Here is a 24,777-nt window from a genome sequence, read left to right on the forward strand (position 1 = left end):
CACGTCAATACCGACACAGAGAAATGTTTGGACGAGAAAGAAGAGAATTAATCGGGCTAAACAAGTGCATAAGATAACTCTGGCAGGTAACATTAAGGGGAGTATACACAGATTCTGTGAATATATCAAAAGGAAGTGAATTCTGGGAAAGGAGTTGGTCCTAATGTGGACGGAGGCGGCAATTGTTGCTTTAACTGAAGCACATTGGCAAAACGCTGAAACATTACTTGACAGATTTTTTTTCACGAAGAGGACAATACAATCACAAAATGTCGGAACTGACGTTAAGAGGCGAGGAGGTATGGGAGGACCTTTTAAGAATTTAACAGTGTAGAAATATTCAGTTTTTAGCAATAGGTCTCCAGGGTTGATTAGGAAGGTAATTCGAATTGCCTGAGCCAAGTTTTCCAGTTGAGCTCATGTCGTAGAGAGGATGAACTAAGATTCGAAAACGACTAACGCTAAAACCTCCATTCGACAATAATCTCGTAAACAAAAAATAGGGAGCTATTGATCAGTAACCTTCATGTAATTATTAGGAAGGCTTTTGAAGAAAGAACAAGTGAAGCATAAAATGAGTTTTCATTTGGCGAAGCAAACATTGAAAGGGTATTCACTGCCTCTTTGCCAAAGGGAGATGTTATAAAAAAGCCTACTGGAATATTTCTGCGAGGTAACAAAATGTTTGACACTTTATATCATTTATAGTAATTTCTACAATAACTTTCACAAGATCCAACATGGGAAACTTAGGTAAAAATGTAAAAACCCGGCAAATTTCACAAGTAGGTTCCACGATTTTCAGAACGATGGGAGAAAGGTGATCTGTTGTTGAATTGACAGCAGTGTGTAACACAGTCATCATTGCTGGTTCGCTTAGTTTTCATATTCTTAAGTAAAATAGATGTGTAGCTTCAAATCGGATTGTATGAGCACTGAGGACCTTTATTAAATTATGATGATACAAAGATTGACCAATTAAGTACACTGACGAACAACTTATTCGGTGACAGGTGGATACACCTATTTTGCCAGGTAGACGGTTGTGTGCCAGGTGAAATGTAAAACTGACATATGTGTGAAGGTACAATTTACAAGAAGGAAGAATACGCGTCACAACTTAATGAATGATTAGACATTCGGAAACAAAGAAGAACAGAAGTGTCTTGCAGTATGTGGACACAGATTCCTGAATGTGTCAAGACAGGTTGACGAGATAATAAAAGAAGCACATTGGTTAATTCGATTTCCCAGGTTCTCTTTTCGCTCATAAATGCCGGGAGATAAGATTTCAGATGCAAATGACTGTGTTTCAGTTACTGTTGGAGTACTGTGAGCAGGCTGCACGATAGAAAGATTTAATTGCTCTGGAGTCAGTGCACAGAATATTTTCCACAAAGGTGCCTTGAATAAAGCTATATACAGAGATTGGATACCCTCGAGTTGTTCCCTTTGGAGAGGAAGGTGCTGAATGTGGTCGTGACAGCGTGGTTGAGATAAGGGAGGGCATCGACAGGCTGAAAAAAATACAACCTCTTACCCTTCATAAAACTAATGTAACAAATGATGCAAATGTCAAGTGTAAGGTAAAAGGCTGAGGAGATTTTTGGAGTTGAAGCATATGGACAAAAGCAATATTGGGGATTGGAATACATTGGCTGGGAGTTTTTCTGGTCATCAACATCTCAACTGGTAAAATGTAGTTTACCAGCATTTGAAGTGTCATAATAGTCAAGAGCACAGGTTTATTTGGAGGAATGGAGAAACATGAAGGTGGTGATGTGTCATTATTCAACTTAACTCTGCGGTTGGACTGGAATCTCTAACTCTGTGTGTTTTCTCTCCTGCATCGTTGCATTCAACTCACTCTTTCACTTCATCCCGATCACCTCAGTCATTAAATTATACACGAAATCCCATTTTTGTCAAATATGACTTCTCTGTTCCCAGATCACGATTTCGACTCAGTTAAGACACTGACTCCCACTTCCACCAGTCATGAGGTCGTACCCGCTCAGTCACGACATCCTGCTATCTGATTTACTGAATTCCATTCACCTTAATCACGGTCTTCTAACCTTGTCTGTCAACACATCAAATGCCCCTCCAAAACTCCATCTCTCTTCCTTAATCACTCACTTCATCCCTCCTCCCATGCCAGTCACAACATCCCACCATCTTCAGACACTGTGTTATATTCCCATCAGTAACACATTGCCAGTCCAATCAGGCACAGTATTCTGTTACCGTCACTAAAAGCATTAATCTCCTTTCGGGGACCATATTCTATTCCTTTCATTGACAACATCCCACTCCCGTCACGCACTTTATTCTACTCCATTCTTTCACAACATCACACTGGGCTGGAGCATTTTACCGCTCTATCAGCACACACTTTTTCACACTTGGATGAGTTAAAACATCCTACTCCTAGCAGTCTGCCAATTCATTTTTCCTCACTTCAGCATCCGCCAAATTCTACTCTATCTTCGATGTTCATCTGAACTGCTCAGAATGACACTTGGTGTTTGCAATTTTTGGGACTTTTTGTATATCAGGTTAAAGTTCAGGTTGTCAGTTTGCACCCTGCGCTGGTAGGTTTGTTACCAGCTGGTTCGTTACCACACAACTTAACATAATCAGTGAGCCTGTGCTGATGCGTTGTCTTCTGTCCTGCTTTGTCTTTCTGTGTCTTGGTCTGTTAAAGTGGGTGATATCATTTCTGGTTCTTTCCGAAGTGGTTGGTAAATAGGATTACTACAGATATGTTTATTGATGGAGTTTCGGTTTGAATGCCAGGGATTGCAGAATTCCCGTGGGTGTCTACATTTGGCTGTCCGAGGATGGATGTGATATTGATGTCGTGTATTTCTTTATCCGTGTGTTAAAATGCTAGTTATAGATGATCATGTCTTTTAATGACTAGGAGGTGATTGTGTATCCAGCAGGCGAGATTTCTTCCTGGCTGTACGGCGTAGTGTTTGATATAACCCTTGTAGGGTATCTTGTAAATGAAATTCGAATTAGGGGTTGGTCGTAAAGTTTCCTTTCGCTTCATCAGTAGCAGTTTCATTCCATTGGTAGATTTGTGGGCTACCAACACTTTTTCGGACAAACAAGCAGGAAAATAGCCATCAGGATAAAAGAACGCCAACTAGATATCAACATTCATGACCAGCTATCACAACGATCCTTACACACAGACGAAGAAGGACACCACTTCGATTGCGACAGCACATCTATTTTCGGACAGACGAAACAAAGACAGGCACTGGAATTCCTAAAGGCCTGGCATTCAAACAGGAACTCCACCAATAAACACATCGATTTCGACCCCATTTACCAAACTCTGAGAAAAAAGAAACAATATTTGTGTCACCCACTCTAACAGACCAAGAAAATAAACAGAAAGTGGGACAAGACACCATTGGTTGAACGGAGGCTCAGATTTGACGAAACGCCTGAGACAAAATAATAAAACACAGAACATCGATCAATGGAGTGCAGAACAGGCCATTCGACCCTCGATGTTGTGCCAAACTATAAACTAGTGTAAGCCCATCCCGACATTACCCCATCATCATCCATGTACTTATAGTTATGTTCGAAGCTCACTAATGTTGGTGAGTTACCTACATTGGCAGGCAGGGCATTCCATGCCCTTAACACTCTGTGAGTGCCTCTGACTTCTGTCTTAAACTTATCACGCATCAATTTGTAGCGATGACCCCTCGTATAAGTTGAAGGCATCATCACCGGAATAAAAGACTTTCATGTCAACCCATTCTAATCCTCTGATCGCCTTGTATGTCTCTATCAAATCCCCTCTTGGCCTTTTCCTTTCCAATGAGAATACAATTAAAGTCTCCCAGCCTTTCCTCATAAGACCTTCCCTCCAGACTACGCAACATCCTGGTAAATCTTCTCTGTATCTTTTCCAATGTTTCCAAATCCTTCCTATAATGGGGCGACCAGAACTCCACACAATATTCCAAGTGCGGCCACACTTGCGTTTTGCATAATTGCAGCTTGATATTACGGCTCCGGAACTCAATACCTCGACCAATGAAACCTATCATAATGCATGCCTTCTTAACAGCACAACCTGGTTGGCAATTTTCAGTGAACTATGTACATGGACTCCAAGATACATCTGCACATTCACACTGCCAAGAATCTTTCCATTGACCCCGTATTAGGTCTTCCTTTTATTCTTCTCAAAGAGAATCTCCTCACATTTATCAACATTGTACTCCATTAGTCACCTCTTAGCCCAATTCCGCAGTGTATGCAAATCGTCCTGAAACCTGCAACATTATTCCAAACTATCCATTACTCCAACGACGTGAAAGTCATCTGCAAATTTACTAACACATTCACCTACCCCTGCATCCAAGTCTATTATAAAAACTACAAACAGCAGTGCTCCTAAAACAGATTCGTGTGGCATACCACTAGGAAGCTGACGCCAGTCTGAATATTTTCCATCAAACACCAATTGCTGCTTTCTTGCAGAAAGTGAATTTCCAATCCAAACTGCTAAATCAATCTCAATTCCATACTCTGCATTGTCTCCAACTGCCGAGCATGTGGAAACTTATCAAAGGCTTTCCTCAGGTCCATGTATACCATGTCAACTGCCCTATCCTCATCGACATGCTTGGTTAACTTCTCAAAAAACTCAATGAGTTCGGTGAGACTTGACTTGTCTTTGATGAAACCATGTTGACTACCTGCAAAACGATCTCGACAGACCCTACACACAACTTCCCACTTCTATCTGTGAATGGCACGATCCCGATTCTAGTCATCCTTTTATTCCTCACACAATTACAGAAAGCTTCATGGTTCTCCTTTATTTTGCCTGCAAAAGACTGCTCATGTTTTCTCTTTGATCTTCTGAACTCGCTCTTTAAATCCTACCTCGCAAATCTGCAACTCTCCGTCGTCTCATCTGAACCATGGTCACATAAGCCTTCTTCTTCCGCTTAACAAGCGATGCAATTCCTTTAGTAAACCACAGTTCCCTTATGTTATCACTTCGCCCCCGCCTCGCAGGGATACATGTATCAAGGAAACGCAATATCTGTTCCTTAAACCAGCTCGACATTTCGAATATCTCTCCCTGTATTTTCCTACCTCTTTCTTTGCATCCGACGTCTTGCCTAATCATATTATAATTGCCCTTCCACCATCTATATCTCATGCATGTGGCATGTTCTATCCATCTTCGTCGCTGAACTAATCGAAACTGAATTATGGTCGCTTTCCAAAGTGCTCACCTGATACTTAATCAAACACCTGGCCTGGTCCATTACCAAGTATCATATCCACTGTTGCCATCACTCTTATCGGTTCTTCGACATCCTGTGTCAGAAAACTAATCCATCTGACATACGTGAAATATAACATTTCTCGAGAATGTTGTGGAATTTAAAGTCCCCCATAATGACCACGCTGTACATTTCACTTCTACCCAGAATCGTTTTGCCGAAACTCTCTTCCACATTAGGTGCGGCAGGGTGGCTCAGTGGTTAGCACTACTGCATCCCAGCACCAGGATTCCCAGGTTCAATTACAGCCTCGGGTGACTGTCTGAGTGGAGTTTGCACATCTTCCCTGTGTCTGCGTGGGTTTCCTCCGGGTGATCAAGTTTCCTCCCACAGGGAGGAATTTGCAATGCTGAATTGCCCGGAAGTGTTCGGTCAATTATCAGAGAAGAATGGGTCTGTCTGGGTAACTCTTCTGAGGGTCGGTGTGGACTGGTTCGGCCAAAGAGCCTGTTTCCACACTGAAGGGAATCTAATCTAATCCCTAGTAATCTGCGGAGGCCTATAAGAATCCTCCCAGCAGTGTGACCTCTCCTCTGTTGTTTCTCACCACAGCCCATGCTACCTCAATAGACGAATCATCGTTTGAAGTTCTTTCAACCACCATTGTACTTGTCTTGACGAACAAGGCCACGCTTCCCACACACCCTATTTTACTTCCTTCCCTGTTCTGAATAGAAGATCTAAACCCTGGAACCTACAACATCCATTCTTCCTCCAGCTCTATCCACAAATAGCCACAGCATTGAAGTCCCAGGTACCTATCCATGCTGTAAGCTCACCTACCTTATTTCGGATACTTCTGGCTTTGAAGAAGACGCACTTCAAACCAGTTTGCTACCTGCCAGCTCATTCCTGTGACCATGAAATCCTGTCCATGTCCTCCCTACTCTCATCCTTCTGTGCATTGGAACTACACCTCAGGTTCCCATTCTCCTGTTGAGTTAGTTTAACCCCACCGAATACCACCAGCAGATTTTCCACCCAGTATAGATATACCTCTCTGGTTCAAGTGACTGTAGTCCCACCAGCTCAGCGAGCAAACTCACAACCGAACACTTGATCTCCTCTGTAATCTGTACGCTCCCATGGAGGTAGAGAGTGAGTGACATGGAGAGCACATTATGTTTTCCAGAAATTAGGAACAGGACCACATAGTATCTCATCTCATTTTTGCTTTCTCATTACCGAATAAGGGGTGCATGTAACATTGTAAAGGAATCGCGTGAAATCTCAGAACCACACTGTGGGTGGTAAATTACATATGACGTACCTGCACAATATCCAGCATTACAGAATGGTGTCGGCTTCAACTCATACACAAAGAAAGTGGAACATTTCTTGATGATGATGTCTTGGCTGGAGGAGCAGTTATTACTATTCCAATTAAAACAGATAGTCCTGGTTACCTCCCCTTCACTCACGGAGGGATGGCGACCTGCAATTCATTTTGTTTTAATCGGAAATGAATAAAAGATCAAATGAACAGTGCGTACTGGAGAATTAAATATGGTAGATGAAGAGTTGGTTATACCATTTAGCCAGCCTGTACTCCTTGTGCAGCAGTGATCAATTGGGATAGCATTCTCTGGAATCATCCATTCACCAGAACTGAAATAAAAATTACAGAGTCAGCTCCTGATCTGATCACATGTATTACCTGACTGGTAAAATGCCCGAAACTTCCAAAATCCGTGCCCCTTTCGAAAACATACACTCTGAATGAAATATTTCCCTCCAGCCCGAATATATACTGTTAGCCCTTGGCTCAGGTTCAGGTATTTGCAAGATTGTACAGAGTATTTACTGCATCGAAAGTGGACATTCTTCCTACTGTTTTTTTTCAATTATTTACACATACACGAACTTTCAAGCACGACCTATCGATATCCTCTCATCAACATTAATCTATCCTGGTTTATCCTCAAGTGTTTTACGAGCTTTATTCCATTAAACACGTAACAAAAGTTGAAGTCAATTCCCGTCCTTGTGGTCGTGAGCTGAACATTCAAATCATTCCCTTGATAGAGGAGACTGTTCAGAATTCTCCATTCGATTCATGATTAACCCTCACAGCGATTGTCTCATTCATGATTGGTTGAATCACTTTGAAAGAGAACACAGTTCTCTTCGTGTAAATTAATGGAAGAACATGAATACCAGAGTAGGTGCCCCTCGTTTGCACAAGTAGAATAACATCAAGACCAAAACAAAATGTTGTGTTCCTAATGCGGAGCACCAAACTGTGTACAGTGCTCTTTCTGTAAAGTAACTGATGGCTATGAAGACAGGAAATGTGTGCTGCATTTCGATTGTGGTGTGATAAATGTTTACAACAGAGTTACACATGATTATGAACGAGTTTGCTTTTAATTTCATAAAAATATCACAGGTCCTTCCCTAAAATACATTTATGTTTCTCTCTTTGCGAAACATGATGTTTTCAGTTTGAACAATGAGGAAGATAAGTTTAGTGTTCCGGAATTAGAGATGTTTTTGTTTAACTCCCACTAATTCTCTCATAGCTTTACACTGGTCCCTAGGACAATGAAACCATTGACAGTGCAAACACTGAGCCATTACCCTGCCTTTTACAATTATACTAACGTTCCAAGAAGGTTCACTCTTTACCTACTAAACCTATACCATCCCTGTTGGAGATTTTTACCACACTCATCTCGGTGTAAGCATTCTTTTACACCCAATTCAATGTTCCTCCTGGTCGGGTCCAAGACTGTGTGGTTCACACATGGATCGGCGATTTTGCTGTCTGGGACTGAGGGTCACAAAAAAAACTGATTAATATTATGTTGTAAATAACAGTGAATTTGACATAGCGACATGAGCTGCCAGAAGCATCAAAACTATAATTGATATTAGCAAGGACGAGTGACACAGTAATTTGGAACGACTGAAATTTCAATTGTAGTCATTTGCGAAGTAGTAGTTGAGTGAAGTTTTGACCAAAAAAAACATTAAAAGTCACAAGTGGTTTTTACAGTGTCGATTACGAGACAAAGTGATCGTATTGACAAAAATATTGAAAACAAGAAAGCAGTTGCTTCAGTCATTGAGTCATAGAGATTACAGCACGGAAACAGACCCTTTAGTCCAACCCGTCGATGTCGACCAGTTACCCCAACCCAATCTAGTCCCATTTCCCAGCACATATCCCCCCAAATCATTCCTATTCATATACACATCCAAATGCCTTTTAAATTTTGCAATTGTACCAGCCTCCGCTACTTCCTCTGGCTGCTATTTACATACACGTACCACCACTTAGGTCCCTTTTATAACTTCCCCTTCTCACCCTAAACCTCTGCTCTCTCGTTGTGGACTCCCCCAACCCAGGAAAAAAGACTTTGTCAATTTATCCTCTCCATGCCCCTCTGAATTTTCTAAACCTTTATAAGATCAATTAATGATATTCTGAAATGCAGATACATTGTTCTCCGCAGCTATTGTTATCAGGAACTTTTGCCTAAGAGTCTAATGTAGACAGCGGCAATCCGCTCTATGAGATGGAATTGGATGCGTATCAGAACAGGTGAGGTGAAGGGTGGAGGTGAAGGGTTATGAACTGATTGCAGAAAATTGATTCGTGGCAAAGGACACCTTCTGAGACACAGCAGAGTCACGACGTGCCTGTTGGCTTCCTCTTCTTCTTAAGCATTTTGTTGGAGTCTAGTGTAGTGTAATGGATACTATAGTGCTCTTCCCGAATTAATCATAAATTTTATGCTAATAGTTAATAACAAGGGAGACAATTTCACAGAGTAGTGCCCATTCAGTATATTACATAATAGTTTTTGTTTCCGTAAGATTATCTCCTATAAGCACTGTAAATACAACAGCTATTTTTAAAAATTCACAAATGCACCATGGGTAATGTTTATGCATGATTAAAACAATTAAACAGGGTGAAGTTTGAATGAGTATTCAGAAACTTACACATCAAACCGAGAATCAGCAGTAGAGTCCTCATGCCACTGTGTGATAATCTGTAAATAGGAACAAAGAATTACCATTAGAAAGTGTCAATAAGGAGCGACATCATGGGAGAAAAAATAAAGATTGGTCGTCGTTGAATACGAATTACTATGACTGTGTGGCTTCAAACCATGTTCCATTCACTGGGGCAACTGCAGTAAAAATGAGATGTACGTCTGTGTTCCACCGGAACCACCACAGACAGGGTGCGATCGAACTCTCTTCATCATTATTATCATCAAGAGAATTAGAAGCACCTCTCTCACATGAGAGCATCTATCTGTGCACGTCCTTACAACTTCCAACTCATGTGTACCAGTGACAGTTACTGCCAGCTAATTGTAGTCCGAACATCACAATTACCAGAACCTCAACTGACTTGAATGCTATGTTCTAAACAATGAACCAGCTCCTTTTACTGTATCATGACTTGGTAATCTTTGAGAACAACTCCAATTGGAAAGACTTCAATCGGTAGAGGATAAGCAGTTCTCCCATCACCGAAACAAGTGAGTATAAGTGACAGCTTTATGAGCTTGTTAGCGTCTTCCTTTAGTTCATTCCACTTACCTGTCTCTTTTGAAGTCAGTTTCCCTGCGGGGTATTCCAGTTTAGCTGCTACCTTTTTGGTCCCATCAAACCTCTGCTATGCATTGTGCCAGTTGTACAACAACTCACACCACATCGTCACAAGACTCTGAGCAAAGTGCTGGTTGGCTGCAAAATCAATGATTTAAAGTGTGGCAACTTCAATGCAAATTAAATATTTTCCATGAAATAGCATACAGAAAGAGAACAATGACACATCTTTCCTGGCGTTGGAATGTGTTGTTTGGTTGTACTTGGTCCTTATGTTCCCTTCATTTGACTACAGCCACACATCCATACCCTCACACAAATGATGCAGGAATATTAGAATTGGCAGAGTACATGACCATGCTGTTGCTGGCACCGTCCAGACTTCCTGAATTTGCATGGCCGCTAATCTGGCACTTGCAACGTCCAGTGCATAGGGCAGCAGACTTGAGTACTTGCTGCGTTTGGGATACTTGGGGCCCGACAAGGCTGACAAACACTGCAAGCTGAATCTAAGACGTCGTACAAGACAACATGACTTTTAGTTCCATGTTCACCAGTAAACTCTGACATGTTCTTCATCAATATCGGATGCTCTAATACGATTAGGTTCTCAAAAAGTGAAAACGTCTGCATAAGCTTAACACCACTAATGGTGTCAAGATGTAAAATAGTGACAGAGAGCCTGTCCACTTCAAGACCGTTCAAATGTTCAGAAAATACATTACTACCCGGATATATATTAATTTCAGGATGGTATAAATTTCAGGCTTTGTCCTCGACTCAGACTCTGTAAGTTTTAGCGCCTGTCTGTAGTAGGGTCGTTATCATTTTTGCAGTTTATACTAAGTGCAAGTTGTGCTTTCGTTGAAAAGACTGCATTGTCTTCAGGCTTTGTATCAATTTTCAGAGCAAGAATTAATTCTGAGTCTGTGTCAGGTTTAGGGTCTGTAATATTTTTAAAGGGTCGACATTAGTGTCTGAACATGCATTAGATTCAGAGACGTATTACTTTCTGGTCTGTATGTGTTTCAGTGTCTGCATTTGGATGTGTAATTGATTAAAATGTGCATCAGCGGAAGGGGTTGTTTTCTCGTTTAAAGTCTAAATTTGATTCAAGTACCATAGCAGTTTCACGGTCTGTTTTCCATACAAGGCTTTCAGAGTGTTTATTGTTTTCAACGTATGTATCAGTTTCAGTTATATGATCTGCATTACTTTCATGGACTGCATCATTGCAGGGTTTACATCACCTTCAATTTTTGAATAAGTTTTTGTTTTCGGATGTGTATTAGTTTCGAGACCTGTGTCACTTACGTTGCAATTTTCAGTCGCTATTCGAATCAATCGAAGTATCAGGATCATTTTTTAAAAAAAATAGTGTCAGGATCCGTAATAATTCCAAAGGGCGATATCAGTTTCAGATTTTGTTTTTGATTAAGGCTATTCATTAATTTCAGGCACCGTATGCGATTCAGGTTTGGCATTCGTTTAAGGATTTGCATTACTTTCAGGGTATATGTCCATTTCATATTCTATATCAATTTCACTGTCTGTTTTCGTCTCGTCTGCATTGGTTCCTGACGAGTGATGAGTATTACTTTAGAATACGCTCAGGTAATGGGCTGTCAGTTTAGCCTCACTCCTCGAACCACTCCACATTTAAAGTACAATTTGGAATTACAAAATCTCTTCGTTTAGTACACAGTAAGTCTGCATTTAAATAAAATCAGAACTTAACGAAGCTTTGTGTTTCCATTGGTACACAATGCAGAGCAGTCCGTCTATTGGAATTTGCCTACTTTTCTGGAGTTTCACAATCTTACATGTTCTGAAAAAGCAGCTTCTCCAGCAGCTCATTCACTCTCTGCATTTATTTGCATTTTATTTGCATTTCTGACCGCATGTGTTTTATGCAGTCCTTTGTTTCTGAATAACATATCAAATCACAATTTCTCTCAATATTATGCAATCAAAAATACACCAAATCCCAGTATTTATGGAACATGACAATCATTAAATTCTGATCTCCCTGAACAATAGACATCGACCTTCTTTCGTTTCCCTGCTTTCAGAGTGGTTATTGTTTTCAGTGTTTCAATTTTAGCGTCTGTATCATATTCATGAAGTGCAACTTTACAAGATTTTCATTACTTTCAGCTTCTGTCTTATTTTCTGTTTTGGGACCTGCGTTAGTTTCAAGAAATGTGTCACTGACTCTGTCGGATTAACAGTATTTATTAAATGTAGGAGATTTGTTAGTTTCAACAACAGTTTCATTAACAATATCAGGCAGATTCTTTTTCAAATTTCTTATTAGATTAAGATCGAACATTAGTTTAAGTGAATCTATTCATTTCAGGATGTACATCAATTTCACTGTCTGATCCCGGTCTGTATACTTTCACAGTCTCTATTAGATTTAGCGACAGTTTTAGTTTAAGAATGTGTGTCAGTATTAGGGTCACCCCAAGTTCAGGAAATGCGCTTTCAATGTAGCCTGGGACCTCTACACTCCACCCCTGAAGTGCAATTTAACCTTCCAATAATTCTTTGTTGGTGACATAATGAATTTTGATTGAAATAAAATGACCGTTTCACAGCGCATTGCATTCCCAGTGTTACCCAGTGCCAAGACATCAGTGTGTTGATTTTTGCCTTCTGTTCAGGGGTTCCACAATTTTAGACGTTCTGAACAAATAGACAATCTACGAGATCTTTCACTTTCCTGTATTTTACTCGAATGTGTTCTTGAATGTGTTTTGTAAAATCCCTTAGTTCTGAATTCCATATCAATAGACAACTGCTCTCGTTCTCTCAATATTCTGCCAAGATAAGAAAAGTAAATCCAATATTTACAGAGCAAGTATGTAGGAAAATCCTGAGCTCCTCCATCAACGAAGATCGACTTTCTTCCTTTTGCCATTCCACATAAATCTACTTCTGCCAGTTTTGACAACTGAAAAAAAAGAAGAATTAGTAAAACTGCTACAGTTGTCGCATAATCTCTGACTATTTCATTATTTTCTTATGAAGACTGTGCTCAGCGACCTTTTCACACTGCGAAACAACGGCAGTCCATCAGTTAGGTAACTTTAGAATTGCATAAAATAACTGCACGTCATTTGTTTCACAACGGTCCAGAGTGTCTATTTATTTCCTTGTTTCTCAAAGCTCTTTCATTCTGCAGTTTCTAATTTGCATGAATGTGTCCAATTAGGACTTTCTGGATAATGTTACAGCACACAGGCCCTGGTGCAAGTCAGAAATTCAATTACGTCGTTTGTTATGGAAACATTGTACCTGATCTTGACTGTGATAGGTACCCAGTCATGGGTACCTGGATACATCCCAGCTATGCCTGTCTATTTGCCGGTCATATCGAATATTCCCGCTTCAGCATTTTCACAGGCATTGTACCCGAACATTTTCATGGTTACATCGATGGCTGCATCGATACAGCCTCTTACACTCAGGGTGACCTGGAACCGAACATCGACTTCACTCACAACTTCCACACCGCTATGAAATTCACTTGATCATTCTCACAGCCCTCCTACTATTTCCTCGACCACCCCATTTCCATCTCCAGTGACAGAATTCAAACGGACGTCTACTATAGACACCCATAACTACCTGAACTGCACCTTCTCCCACCCCGTATCCTGCAATAATTCCATCCCAATCTCACAATTGCTCCAAATACTTTGCATCTGCTTGGATGCAGACATATCCCAATCGCAAGCATCCCAGATGTCGACCTGTTTTGAATATCGATATTGCCCTCCACCGCACCACCTCCTTTCCATTACCACCACTCATTCCATCCACGATAAGAAAAGAGTGTCTTATGTCGTCCTACCACTCCACCAGTCACCGCCTGCAATGCATTATCCTCAAACACAACCACGAACCCTAACAAACATCCAGCCAAGAACATCTTCCTGTCCCCACCCCCATCAGGTTTCTGCAAGGCCCGTTTCCTCCATCATTCCTTCGTTCACTGCCCCTTCTCTTCCCCGCTGAACCCTCAGGCAACGTGCCCTGCAACCAGAAAAATGCAAACAAATGCAAGTATGCCGCTACATCACCTCCCTCCAGGGCTCCAAACACACCTTCCAGATGAGACAAAAAATATTCTGCTTCTCTTCCAACTTAGGATAATGCATCAGAAGCTCACAATGAGGTCTCTTCGACATCGGGGAGACAGAGTCTAAACTTAGGGAACAGCGACCGAATTTCACAGGATGGTCTGAAGCGGACGACCGGACTTCCCAGTCTCTGCCCATTTCAATTCCCCAGCCTTTGACTTTCCAACATGCCCATCTTTGGACTATTCCATGTCCAAAACAAACCGCAGCGTCAATTGGAGAATTAACACTTTATTTTAAGGTTAGGCACTCTACAGATCGGAGGATTCAACACTGAGTTTGAAAATTCCATGTCACCTCACTCCCAATCTCCCAACTCCCATCCAAACCCATACTCTTGACTGTTACTTCTCCCTGTCAACAACTGGATTCACTCATCCCTTTGACCAAACAGGTCAGACACGTTACCTTCCATCATGTATCCTCACTTCACCACTCTGACCCTTTCTACCCCTTCAGTTGCAGCAACCCCATACCACACCCAGTTCTGAACAATGGTGAACCCGAAATGTCGACTTCTCCCCCTCCTGATGCTGCCTGGCTTGCTGTGTTCGTCCAGCCTCCTGCCTGTCTAATTTGAATTCCAGCATCTGCAGTTCATTCGTCTCTTGACTGGAATGACCAGACATTTGATCAGGAAATGAGGAGGGAGAAATTTAATGGAACACACTGCATCTCAGACTTTATAAGTAGGAGGAATTTCACCTAAACATACGTTCAATATCATGTCTTTCGCAATGAATTTAAATTTCTAGGAATTTCACATTCGTGACGCACCAGAAAACACAGAAAGTTGCACTCAGAATGGAGGTGCCTGTGACTCTTCAACATGGATTCTATACTGTCAAATGCCTGAGGTCATCTGGTCAATGGAGAAGAATCCAAACTATTTGATTGCCATCAATTGCTGACTCCTTCATTCATCTGTCTCCATGATACTCCTGTCGGGATCAATGTCAGTGTTGCTGTTCTGTCTGCTATATGTAATCAACTTCCACTTAGATGTCTAAGAGTTGATAAGTAAGGTTGTGGATGATTAAACTTTTTAAGCAGTGTTAAATAATGCGGAGAATAACTTGAGATCACAATAGGACATAGAGATTTATCAGAAGGGCTGCATCATTACAAGAAAATTCAAACAGAATAAGTGTGACTTTTTTGTACCTTGGCAGACAAAAAAGGCAAGAGAATACATAATGAATGGTTGACCTCCGAAAAGCATGCAACCCATCCCAGACTTCCGTGGGCACACACTAAAGTGGGGACTTTGGCATATAGGGCAGCTGCAAATCAGATGTTTAAAATTAGAAGGTGCAAAGATAGATTTGACACCAACGAAGTTTTGCTTTGAAAGAGAGATCAATAACGAAATGGTCAAAAGTTTACGACTGGGGTTGAACGCTACAAGGCGATCTGAGAACCATAAAGCTTTTCATTTTTTAGGCCAGACGCTAATCGGAATCAAGAACAGACTGCCTGTACTGCAGGATGAGACAGGCGACCTCAGAACACCGAAAACAATTTAAATGTGTACTTACAATGCCCAACTGTACAAGACAATGGGCCAAATGCTGTGCATTTGCCCAGAATAATATGTGGTTGCTGTTGAGCAGCTTAGATTCTAGAAGCCAAAAAGCAAGCACCGATATTCTTCACCTCCTTGGATCCCAAATAATGGTTGATCAATCAATCCTTCTCCAGGTTTACCCTTACAGGAAAGACTGTCCAGCAATTGGAGCCTCAGTGAGAGAAATCAGTCTCTATCAATCAAGTGTTACTTGCACGGAGACTGCCTGAGTCTTGTCAGAGTTAGAACAGCGATGTAAGACGAAGATATATTCAAATGGTCTGTGTAGATTGAGATTGCTGATTGGAAGGCATGTACAACTTCTTTGGTTGAGACGTTGAAAATGCCAATGCAACAGATGGTTGTTGACTGCTACATAATTTCCAAAATTAATTTAACATTTAAACAAGTAGTATAACTCAGACTGATGCTACCTGTGTAAGGATCTCTATGAACGTTAGGCTATTAGTTACAGTCAGAATATGCATTACTGTCAGTATTTCTGTAAATATCAGAATATCTAACAGTTTTAAAAAAATTCTTAATGCCAAGACTTTTGCAAGTTTCCAGACCTTTGTTTGAATCAGTGCCTTTGTGAGCTCTGAGCTTGTTTGGGCATCAGTAGCTACATTAGTGTGACGTTTTCTGTTGTGGTTATCCCTCTGACAGTGTCAGCATTTTGTTGCAATGAATCATATAATTTTTCAGCAAAGTCCTGAGCCTTACCAGGGACTACAGAACATAGGCTGAGTTAATTTTCTAACTCCATTTTCTCAAATACTTAACTGTAATTTGTGTTTGGACCGAAGGTTCCAAATCGCTTCTGCCATTCTGTCAATCTTCCCATGCACTGTTTGTGGTCCAACCATCAGAAAACTGAGATACATGCGAAGGCCAGCATCAATAGTCGTATCTCTGTTTCTCATGTTGTAGTCCAAGTTCCCGAGATGGCTGTCATTTGGAAGTTAATTGGTGTACGTTGTCAGGAGCGATTTTGAAAAAGGAAAACCTGACACTTGGCTTCTCTCGTATAAACCTGAATTTCTTTGTGCACCATCTCGCTGAAAGGAGTGGCATCAACGTTTCAGAGAACTGGCAGTGGTGTCCAGACAACCAGAGCACCAGATGGTTCCAGCTTATCGAAATATATCACCTTTTGTCAGTTTAATCTCGAGGGTGAGGAACACTGGGCAGCAATGCGTAGAAATGTCTAACTGTAGATGACAAACGACACTCACCCGATATTATCCATTATAATATTCTGTGAAATTTGTAATTGTCTTTGAAAAATAAGTAAGTGCAAAAACGTTTCGCATATTCAAGTCTTCTTACACGTCGCTGCTCAGAGATTCTTGCAGTGGCTGTCTCTCTTCCTACAGGCACCAGCATATAGGAATGCCATGTATCACTGAGATAGGTATTCTTGCAATTTGGGAGAGGGCAAAATGCCACATATTATATTCAGTCATAACGGCTGCTTCCAGAGATCAAAACAATAACGAAAATGAGAAACAAGGGCAATATGTGCCAATGAAAGGAAAGAAGGTGTTTTAGATTTGGCGACTGCAGCCACGAGAGAAATCAACAGCAACACAGAGCACGCATCAGAAATGCATCGAGCCATATCAGAAGCAGCTCGAGCGTACATTCGCGAGACATATAGAAAATTCACCACATATAAGAAATAAATATGTCTTTTATCAGAGACAAATCAAGCTTTCAATGGATGCGAGTCGATCCATACCAGAAATAACATTTACACAACGCAGAGCATAGCCACCTGTTAGAAGGTACAATAGAACATATAAAACAGAACACAGAACAATATAGCAGAAAACAGTCCCTTCAGCCATCGATGATCCGCGGACCTGTGAACTATTCTCAGCTCGTCCCCCTACACTATCCCATCATTATCCATGTGCTTATCCAAGGATTATTTCAATCTCCCGAATCTGGCTGAGTTGCCAACATTGGCAGGTAGGGCATTCCCCGCCCTTAACTCTCCCTGAGTAAAGAACCTGCCTCTGACATCTTTCTTACCCCTCAATTTGTACTTCTGCCACTCTTCTACAAGCTGATGTCATCATCCTCTGATGAAGACTTCCACTGTTTACACTATCGAATCCTCTGATCATCTTGTATGTCTATATCAAATCCCCTCTTAGCCTTATTCTTTCCAATGAGAACAGACCAAATTCTCTCAGCCTTTGCTCATAAGAACTTCCCTCCAGAAAAGACAACATCCTGGTAAATGCCCTCTGCATCTTTTCAAATGCGTCCACAACCTTCCCGAAATGTGGTGACCAGAACAGTACACAATATTCCAAGTGTGGCCGCACCAGCGTTTTGTTGAGTTGCAGCATGCTATTCCGGCTTCAGAACTCAATCCCTCGACCAATGAAACTTAACACACCTTGTGCAATCTTAAATGCACTCTTAGCCCAGTTGGCAACTTTCAGGGATCTATGTATATGGACTCCAAGATCCCTCTGCACATCCACACTAACACGAATCTTTCCATTGACCCAGTATTCTGTCTTCCTGTTATTCTTTCCAAAGTGCATCACTTCACTTTTAGCTGCTTTGACGTCCATTTGCCACCCCTCTGCCCAATTGTGCAGTTTATCGAAGTCCTGCTGCAACTTGTAACATTCTTCCAAACGGTACACTACTCGACCGCCTTTTGTATTATCTGCAATTTTAATAATCCTTCGAACCTATCTCTGCGACTAAGTCATTAAAAAAAACAAACACCAGTGGTCCCAAAACATATCCTTGTGGCCACACCAGTAGGAACTGGACACCAGGCAAAGTATTTGCCATCAACCGTCACTCACTGCCTTCTTTCAGAAAGGCAGTTTCTAATCCAACATGCTAAATCACCCTCACTTTCATGCCTCTACATTTTCTCCAACAGCCGACCATGTGTAACCTTATCACAGGCTTTATTGAAGTCCATGTATACCACGTCAACTGCCCTACCCTCATCTACATGCTTGGTCACCTTCTCAAAAAAACTCAATGAGGTTTGTGAGACTCGACCTGTCCTTGATGAAACCATGTTAACTTCTTGAAATCAAATTGTTGCTTGCTCGATGATTATAATTTATATCTGTTATAATCCTTTCAAAAACCTTTCCTCGTACAGAAGTAAGGCTCACTGGTCTGTAATTACCTGGGTCATCTCCAATGCCCTTCTTGATCAAGGGCACAGAATTTGCAATCCTCCAGTCCTCTGGTACTAAACCTGTGAACAATGACGACTCAAATTTCAAAGCCAAAGGCTCTGCTATCTCCTCCCTAGCTTCACCGAGAATCGTCGTATAAATCACAATCGGCCCAGGGAACTTGACTACTTCACTCCTTCTGGACTTGATACCAACTACTTGTAACTAACGTCAGTCATTTCCAGTCTAATGTCTCGTACCTCATTCTTCTCTTCTGCAATATTCTACTTTTCCTGAGTAAAGATCGATGAGAAATGTTCGTTTACGCCCTCTTCGATTTCCATCGGGTCCACTTTCAACTTCCCATCTGTCTTTGCATGTCCCTATTACTACCCTGGTCATCCTTTTATTCCTCACATACCTACAGAAAGCTTTAAGGCTCTTCTTTATTCTATTTGCTCAACACTGCTCGTGACCTCTCGTTTCTCTTCTTAAGTCTCTCTTTAAATTCTTCCTGGCTGATCTGTAATTCTCCATCACCTCATCTAAACCATCTTGCCTCATCAACACATAAGCGTCCTTCTCCTGCTTAACAAAAGATGCAATTTCTGTAGTAAACCACGGTTCCCTTACCTTATCACTGTCTCCCTGCAACACATGGACATACCTATCAAGGACATGCACTATGTATTCCTTAAACCAGCTCCACATTTCCATTGTCTGAATTCCCTGCATTTTGCGACCGATTCTATGCATTCTAATTCTTGCCTAATCGCATCATAATTGCCCCATCGGTAACTATCGACCTGTGGCATGTTCTTATCACTTTCCATCGCTAAACAAAACGTAACTGAATTATAGTCACTCTCTACAAACTGATCATCTACAACCAAATCAAACACCTGGCATGGTTCATTTACTAATAACAAATCCAATGTGGTCTCCCTTTTTGTCGCTCCTTCGACAAGCGTCAGGAAAACTTCCTGTACACATTGCACAAAAACTGATCTATCTGACAAACTGGATTATAGCATTTGCAGTCAATATTGGGGAAGCTAAAGTCTTCCATAATGACTATCCTGTTCCTTTCTCTCCTGGACAGCATAATGTTGCTAATCCTCTCTTCCACCTCCCTGGAACTCTGTGGAGGCCTATAAAAATCTCCAAGCAGTGTGACCTCTCCTCTTACCTCAGCCCACACTACTTCAGTAGACGAGTCCTCATCAAAAGTTATTTCAGCCACCTGACCTTGGCCAACAAGGCCACACCTCCCCTCTCTTTTATCTAAGACTACTTCATCGTTAGTATTATTGATCCTGATTAAAATTGACTGCTGGCAATTTGGTAGTAGATGACTAAAGTAAAAATAATTGAGAATAACCACATTTTCCCAAGAGAACTGGAATGAACCACGATGCAAAGTAAAAGTAAACAGCAATTATGTCGTGAGACCTCCTGAACACTATACCACATGTGTCAACCTGGAAGAGTTCGGTTAGTGCCAGCATGCCCACTAGGGGCAGAACCTACCTCAGATGTCCGCTCAGTGATTAATGCTGAGCAACCCATTCCTGACAGGACCCTGGAAGTGGGGACAGGCAGGACCAAGTGCTACCGCTTTGGGACTAAGAATAAGACAGCGGATTACGTCCATTCACAATGTGAGGTATGCGCTCAGAATAATGTTAAAAACGGAATCTCGACCCATATAGGTCACATACCTGTGTTCGAAGAACCATTTAAACATGTGGTGATTGACTATGTGGACATGACAAAGACGTTGAGAGGAAAAAGATATATGTTTGTTGTAATCGACATGTTTAATAGATGGGTGGAGGCAATTCCATCTAAAGACTCAGGGACAGCCACATTAGTGAGTTTTTTTAACGAATGAAGTTATTCTAAAGTTTCTCATGGCGTCAGAGATCAACTCAGACAATGGGTCTGCCTTTACACAAAGAGTGGTTAAATGGGTGCTGCAGACTTTGTGGATCAAGCCGAAATTTAGATGTGTATATCATTCCCAGTCATACGGTATGGTGGAAATGATTAATGGAACTTTTAAATCTAAGTTCAATAAAATTTGCGCAAGTACAATGGTTCAATCAACTGCCGCTCGCACTAATTCGCTCACTCATGTCGCCGAATTGCATGAAAAACGTGCCATTGCAATAAATACTTACCAGTCGACCATGCCAGTGCCAAATGGAGGGGTCTGCATGAAGGACCTAGCTTCAAAGAATTGGAGCTAGAGGTTAAGTAGTACATGCAACAACTAACTGTGATATATGAATTTATCTGACAAAGAAGACAGACATATTAGACCCGGAGACCAGGTTACACGCAGGTTTCCCGGAGAAAGTGGAACGAGCCCAGAAGAGAGGGGTCTTTCCCGGTGAGCACCGACTTGCCCACAGCCGTTCAAGTGGAGGAACGTTACACTAGATCTATCCAGCAGATGCTGACTGACACATGAGCTGAGGTAGGTGAGATTGAGGAAGGAGCTGCAGAGCCTGAAGGCTACGTGCTGAAAATCAATACCCCTTTACGAGACTATGAGCAGTTGGTGAGTGAGATTTTCTCAGTTAATTACGCCTCCAAGACTATCAGAAATTAGTCTGTGAAAGGTGTTCTTTCTCCTGATTGTATGGCTGTGATGGTTCAGATGTGGTCAATGATGAGACATTCCCCAGTCGTGAACCTTTCTACGAGTGTACAGACTTGTAGACCATTGACTTGCCAGACATGGTGGATCTCGGTTGATAATGCCAATTTCCTGCAAAGCCTAGCGAAACGGTATAGAGGAGTGAGGAGTGTGGAGCCCACTCCTCAAGCATGGTGCTGACTGTGGTAACCAGTGGAACCAATGGGTTAATTACACGGCAGCATTGCTGACGAGATAGAACTGATTCCTGTGCACTGAGGCGAAACCATTATACTTTGTTGCTCTTCTGCCCAATAACTCTTCCACTTTCTTTAAAAGGCAACAACGACAAATAATAGGCCAATTGACAGAATGACGCGTCATCACCGTTGCAACACAAGTGCCTTCTCTGGTGCCTCCTCATGCAGGCGTCCACGTATATGCAACGGAACGAAAACGTCAGCCAGCAACTTCGATAGTTGTGTAATTGCGGTACCACTAACACTACAGGTAAAAGTCACCAGACGTTCCCCATGGCTACTTTCACGGTGCATAAAGGGTTAAGATTTGACTGTTTCAGATGGAATGTCTCAGTACCGGTAGGCCACTTTGAACGCCATTGTGGGGACATAGTTCTCCTTCGGACTGACACAACTTCTGAAGCCATGACCCACATCTATGGTGGGAGTTCATTCTGAATTGGCTGCACATCACATTAGCAGACACCTGGTGGCGTTTGGCTTTGAAGAGGCGCACGGTCCGACGCTTCCTTCTGGCTGGGATTTGACCTGCACCAGTGTTATGGTCCTCCTTGTAGTTTATGTGTCACCACGGGGCCACATTGACGCTCTATCATGACCAAATTACACAGGCGGCGCTGGGAGCGTGCCCCTGACTTTACAATGCAAATTGATAGCATCAGTCAGCCAAGTGGCATCACCATTCAAATTCAAGGCTCGAAACGAAATCGCCACAGGGTGGGAGTCACTTCATCCTCCTACAGGACTTCACAAAAATGCCGAATGGATTAACAACATTTTTAAAACTAGCAGTGATTTATAAATTCCATGATCATGCCCTCTCAGCCTTGGGGGAGCAATCGGATGCAACTACCAAAATGACAAGGCGAAATAGCCTTTGGACTGGTTGTTAGCCGAAAAAGGAGGCGTTTGTGTGATGTTTGGGAAACATTGGTGCACCCTCATGTCCAAAAATAGTAACATGGAGGGAACATTTATTAAGGCGATATATAAGGTGAAGCATCTCAGACAAGAGCTTAAGGAAAATGCAGGGCCCGGCCATCAGTTTTTTTCACTGGCTGGATAGCGTTTAGTATGGATGGGGAGCTTGACTCACTAAGATTGGAATTGTTGCAGGTATCGTGATGAATATTGTTGCAGTTGTCTCTTGCTGTGCGATAACTCTTCTGAGACTTGTTTTTAGTACGTCTCACCGCACGGCTGTTTTCTGTAGTTCTGCGGAACATCTCCCTCTTCAAATAATACTCCAACGCTGAATTATTATGATCTCATAACTACTGATGTGCTGAAGCCTTTTCCAGACAAATATGCCTGAATTAATTTGTGTCATATGCGAGCTTAGATTGTGAGAGTGTTTGAGTTATTTTTCCTATTCTGGATATTGAGTGACGTGTTTTGGCCCATTAACCCCAGGCATGAAGTAGAATCCTTTGAGAATTGGACCCTGGAATTATTTCTTCCCGTTTTTGGGACTGTAACTACCAGTTTGGCCTTTGCCCCTCTGGCTCATTGTATTCTTTCTCTACGTCAGACTAATAGGTCTCAAAAGGGTGAACATATGGAAATCAATTTGGCAGTTGTATGTTTAGATTAATAGAGCAATGTATAGAATCATCTAATATGAAAATTACTTTGGCAGTTGTATGTTTAAATTGACGAAGCAATGCATAGAATCATGTAACAGAAGAGCAATAGATGAGCTCATGCTGAGAGTAATGGACGCATAATATGATAGGCTAGTCAAATCACGTGACAGATGAGCTAAAGCTTAAAATAATCATAGTGAAATGTGATTGGTTAAGTGCAAAGTAGAAGGCCATTGTGGCAGAAAATGATTAGTCTAACAGACAATGTAAGGTAATACGATTAGTTACGATATTGACAGCAGGTAAGGGCGCCAACTAGACATGCATAAATAGTAGCGAGCCTAAGTATCGCGCCGGGGGAACAGTTGGGAAGCCATTTTCTCATTTTCACTTCAGTTTGCAAATACAAGGTTTAACTTCGTGAAAAATGTTCTGTGTCTCCATATGATTCTCACAGAGCATTGTGTACTAACGCCCCACAACATTCACTAATCCAGTCATCCTTTCCCCGTCAATGATTGAAAAATTCCTTTATCTGCTCGTCATTTTAGCTTTACGGTGATCAAACCTGAGTACATCGCGCCCTTTGAAGCGGTCACAAGCCCCAAGTCAGCTGGCCACGGATTAATGCCAGAATGAATTATTAAAAAGAAAGCTTTTGAAAACCTCAGTGACGTTGACTTTTGTTCGACAGAGAAAAATTGTACTCGTCAATTCGATACAAAGTCCGTAATTTTCACAATTATTGCATTATATTCCAAAGTTGCAGCCTTTTCTGACCGGTTCATACGTCAGATCTACTTCTGAACAACAGGTACTGTGCTGTCCTATTCTGTGCTCTATGGTCATTTTCACCGGTCATGACGCGAAGAAAGGACGTCAAAAAAACCTTGCAACATGTCAGATGTTTATTTATCCACAAATAGTCGTCAGCAGTTATTTCCTAGAATTTGCAAACGACAAAATAGGGTAACCACGTATTGTGTAATAGGAATTATGCAGTTTTCTTTTGGAATCTTGAAATCAGATATTTAAAAGGTCGCATCCACTCCAAGATGTGACTTGAAGCCTCTCAGCAATAAATTGAGCAATTACATCCTCCATTCCAATTGCAAAAGGACTGGATAATGAATATGGGTTGTGCTGTTTTCCAATTTGTCAATCAATATCAACAACCGTTCTGCCACGAGACGATACTCCAACGAGACGACCACACAATGGAAGAATGTTGAAGAGAGTCAGGATGCAGACAATATTTAATGTAGCATGACAAGGGCTTGAATATGTGAATAAGCAGGTATTGTTCTTTTTGTCAAAGGCCGCAATACCCATTTGAAGCATGTTGCTACATCGCCATAAGACGTACGACGAGATGGACGCTGGCTGTGGAGGAGAGTTGCTTGTTGCTAAGTGTTTGCACATGGACCGTGGAAAAAGGAAATACAAAAGTTAATGATGAGAATATGTAATAAGTCACTAAAGTGAAGTTGGGGAATATATTAT

Source organism: Chiloscyllium punctatum, chromosome 43 (genome assembly GCF_047496795.1).
Source record: "Chiloscyllium punctatum isolate Juve2018m chromosome 43, sChiPun1.3, whole genome shotgun sequence".
In the NCBI taxonomy this organism is placed as follows: Eukaryota; Metazoa; Chordata; class Chondrichthyes; order Orectolobiformes; family Hemiscylliidae; genus Chiloscyllium; species Chiloscyllium punctatum.